Source organism: Lactuca saligna, chromosome 7, assembly GCF_052625555.1.
Source record: "Lactuca saligna cultivar CGN05327 chromosome 7, ASM5262555v1, whole genome shotgun sequence".
Taxonomy (NCBI): domain Eukaryota; kingdom Viridiplantae; phylum Streptophyta; class Magnoliopsida; order Asterales; family Asteraceae; genus Lactuca; species Lactuca saligna.
The window spans coordinates 28,692,493-28,696,990 of NC_136423.1; the positions used below are offsets into that span (position 1 = coordinate 28,692,493).

Sequence of the window (4,498 nt, forward strand, 5' to 3'; positions counted from 1 at the left end):
ATGTTGCAGTGCTTTGAGAATCAGTTTCTTATTCGTTTATTGTAGTTGAGTTGTAAACGTCTCTAACTTGTGCATATGGTTTCATTTAGCTAGCTAGGTCATTTGAGACCGTTTAAAATTTCTTTAATCATGAGCATCGTTTTGAGTAGAACATGGGTTGCATACCCGTTGATACAAATCAACGAGTCTGTAATATAAATATATTTAGTTGTTACATATGTACTTATGTTTTTATAGTAATATGAATGGCATCACTATCTTCTCGTTTCGGTCACAAATAGTTTAAGGTAATAGTAATAATTAAAAGTAATGATAAATTTATTCAAATAACTATTCATGATAAGCAACAAAACCATAAGTTAATAATCATGATTTTTTGAACAACAATTTTTTTTGAAAAATTGCTAGCTAGCGAGAAGTTGCGATTACAAGATTTTGAGGCATCCATTTATGGGCCACACAGTTCAACCAACTAAGAATCACACATTTCCTAGCTTTACATTTAGGCCAATTAAAAAGCTATTCTTTTAATCTCTACAACAATATTGTTGTTGTTCGCAGCCTAGTTGTGGAACACGGTATCATTATATAATATATTAAAAGTCCTAGCTAATGTGAACAGTATATTTCATCTATTTCAGATTTCAACCCCATTAATATCTACAAATTGACTGTCCCGTCCTTGTAAATTCCAACCGCCGTCCTTGTAAATACCAAATTACTTATTACATCGTCGTTTTCTGTATGTTCTTAAAATCCTAGAACTTTCCATTGTTTCCAATCTCTGCAACCCTTTCTTCGCTTCCAATTCTCTGCAACTCTTCTGACTCAGAAGGTACATCAAGTGCAATCTCATTCTCTATCACATTGGACCACAGTTAAGAAACAGTGAAAATTCTCTGCAATTCTTTTTCTTCGTTTCCAATCGCTGCAATTCAGAAATTGTGAAATAAGTTCATAAATCTAATCAGGGAATTTCTCCAACATTTCTGAATTTGTTCAAAACATCGACAGAAAAGGTTTCTTCATATGTAAAATATTAATGATTTCTCCTCCAAGAATTTACGGTATCGCACACTTCTCTTTCTTTGTTAAATCTGATCAGGGAACTTCTCGAACGTTTCTGAATTTGTTCAAAACATCAACATAAAAAGATTTATTCATATGTAAAATATTTGTGATTTCTCCTCCAAGAATTTACGGTATCGCACCCAATTCTTGCGATTCATAAGGTATTTCAATTCAATTTCTTTCTCTTTTCAACTTCTGATCATCGACTTTTCCCAATCTATCTGAAATTTGTTCAAAAATTTCGTCAAAATTGTCTTCTTCTGTAACATCCCCCTCTGGCACGTATCACAATATTGTCCGCTTTGGGCCACTCGACACGAGGACTTCCCAGGGGGTCACCCATCCTGGTACTACTCCCGCCTGAGCACGCTTAACTGCAGAGTTCTTATGGGATCTGCTGCCCTCACGGCTTTAAAACGCGTTGCGTTAGGGAAGATATCCACACCCCTTATAAGGAATGCTTAGTTCTCCTTCCCAACCGATGTGGGATCAGATCTAACCCACTTTAACTGTGACATCCCCATTTTTACGGCCAGAAAAGACCGATTTTGTTTATGTTTTATAAAAATCAAAGTTCTTCTTTTAATAAAAATGTTGCGGAATTTGTTCCCAGAAAAACATGATAAATACGTTATTAAAACATTTCTAAAGAAACGTACTTTATTCATTTTAAAATGTTTGGGATGTCATCGTCAATACAGGAACATAAGCATAAACAGAACTTACATTTATTTACACTAGTGATCTACATCTTTTTAAATCTCTCAGTGTAAAGTGACTTCGTATCAACACCTGTGATATAAATAAACTGAGTGGGTCAGGTTAGGAAACCTGGTGAGTACATAGGGTTTTCAACCCACAATAATATAATTATTATATTTAAACAATCAAACAATCAACCCAATTACCCATTCTCATTATCTTCTTTAGTCTTAAGGATCTACCCTAAGAGTCAGCTATTCCTCGTTTATTTATTCCAAAGGATCATCCCAAGGAATCGACACGAGGTCCATCATTACCAAGGCTTATAGAATATATCTGGTGAACACGTAGTCCGAAACATCATGTAAACACTTAGTTCAAAAGTAACTAGTGAACACACTTAGTTCAAAATACCTAGTGAACACACTCAGTTCAAAGATACGTAGTGAACACACTCAGTTCAAAAATACCTAATGAGCACCTAGTTCAAAAATACCTACATGTTACGAAACCGCTATCGTTCCACTAGACCGTCTAGTATCGTCCATAGTCGTCATCTATACTCCACTAGATGACTGGATCACTGACAACACTGATGTCTCCCATCGTGTTATCACAAAACAACTATTTCATCTACCCATGTTTTTCCCAACACGTTTTGTAGATATAAAATACGTATACAGTTTAAATCATTTAAAACATGTATAAAAATCTTTCACTCAGCATAGACAGCAAGTATTCAGACAATATGTACACATAGCACGTAATTTATATTAAAATACTTCATATCTATGTGTAAGATGAAAGAGACTATGCACTCACAACACGTAAATTATATAATAAATACTTCATATCTATGTGTAAGATGAAAGGGACCATGCACTCACCTGAGAAGGTGGTGACTCGGTACTCGGACAGTGCTTCGTTTACTGTAAAATAATTTCCTTCGACGAAACCTAGTATTATCACCAATAGATTTTAGTCTATTATTCACCGAGACTAATTAATAGTCTAGCTATTATTACTATTATATAAGCGTTAAAAAAATACTTATATAACTCATAATAATAGCCCAAGTATTTATTATATGTTCTTAATAACGTTAATATAATTAAATAAAAACTATATTAAAAATAGCGTGGGCGTAGCTCACTTACAGCGGGTTTTATAGAAAACCAAGATTTGCTTGGAGCAGCGTTTCCGAGCCGAAAAGCTCTTCTTCTCGGAGCTGTTGAGTACTCCGGGGCTTCCGCCTCGTGCTAGGGAGGTTCCCTAGGCTTTTCGGGGGATTTCGGGGCTAGAGAGAGATTCTAGAGAGAGTAAAGAGAAGAAAGAATGGGAAATGTGTGAAGAAAATGAGGGTGGGAGAGGTGGTATTTATAGGGTGAAAATGGCTGAACTTGGTGCCACATGTCACCATCTAGTGGCAAGACTTGGGGAGAAAGCAATGGCCAAGATTATGCCACATCACCCATTTTCGCACAGCACACTTCCGACTTCTAAAATCCGTAACTTTCACATTTGACGTTCTTTATATCCACGCGTAGGTAAAAATAATATCTACAACTTTCATTTTGACTCCGTCGGCTAATTCTCGACCGATCTTAAATTTAACAGTACGAGGCGTTTAGACTGTTAAAAGACCGCAAAGAATTCGTAACTCCTTCATACGGACTCCGTTTTCGTCTATCTTTTTACCGTTGAGTTTCTATTAATGAGATCTTCAACTCTAATTTAGGTCGCATAAGCCAAAAACCGCTCGAACTAAAATTTGAGTTTCGGGCTGTACACTTCTAAGTCGAATCTTAGAAAAATCATAACTTCTTCATACGAAGTCATATTTGGGCGTTCTTTTTATGTATTTTCTCGGTTTAACATATTCTACGACTTTCGTTTAGATCACTAAGGCTAAATCTCGCTCTATCGTAAATTCACTTTTTACGCTTCCCGGTGCCGTGCCGGTTCCGTCGTGAAACTTCGACGAGTCATAACTTCTTCGTTATAACTCGGATTTCGGCGTTCTTTATATGTACGGACACCTTGTGACATATACTACAACTTGATTCAAATTATTTATTCTAAATAATATTTTGTCGAAAAGTCATTTTCGACCCCTATTATCTCTAAATTGACTAGTCCGGATCTACGGGCGTTACAATTGTGGGTTAGATCTGATCCCACATCGGTTAGGAAAGAGAACTAAGCATTCCTTATAAGAGGTGTGGATACCTTCCCTAACACAACGCGTTTTAAAGCCGTGAGGGCAACAGATCCCATAAGAACTCTGCAGTTAAGCGTGCTCGGGCGGGAGGAGTACTAGGATGGGTGACCCCCTGAGAAGTCCTCGTGTTGAGTGGCCCAAAGCGGACAATATTGTGATACGTGCCAGAGGGGGATGTTACAAATGGTATCAAAGCCAGGGCACGGGTCGATGTGTTCGACGGGGACGTCGAACCCTATAATGGGGGGTGAAAGTGGGTTAGATCTGATCCCACATCGGCTGGGAAGGAGAACTAAGCATTCCTTATAAGGGGTGTGGATACCTTCACTAACACAACGCGTTTTAAAGTCGTGAGGGCAGCAGATCCCATAAGAACTCTGCAGTTAAGCGTGCTCGGGCGGGAGTAGTACCAGGATGGGTGACCCCCTGGAAAGTCCTCGTGTCGAGTGGCCCAAAGCGGACAATATTGTGATACATGCCAGAGGGGGATGTTAGATCTTCATA

The 4,498-nt window shown here is 37.8% G+C and overlaps 1 pseudogene; it reads right to left on the reverse strand.

Moving 5' to 3' along the window:
- Positions 1-1,377: 1,377 nt before the first annotated feature.
- On the reverse strand, positions 1,378-1,495 carry LOC145007638 (5S ribosomal RNA; annotated as a pseudogene).
- Positions 1,496-4,498: the final 3,003 nt, after the last annotated feature.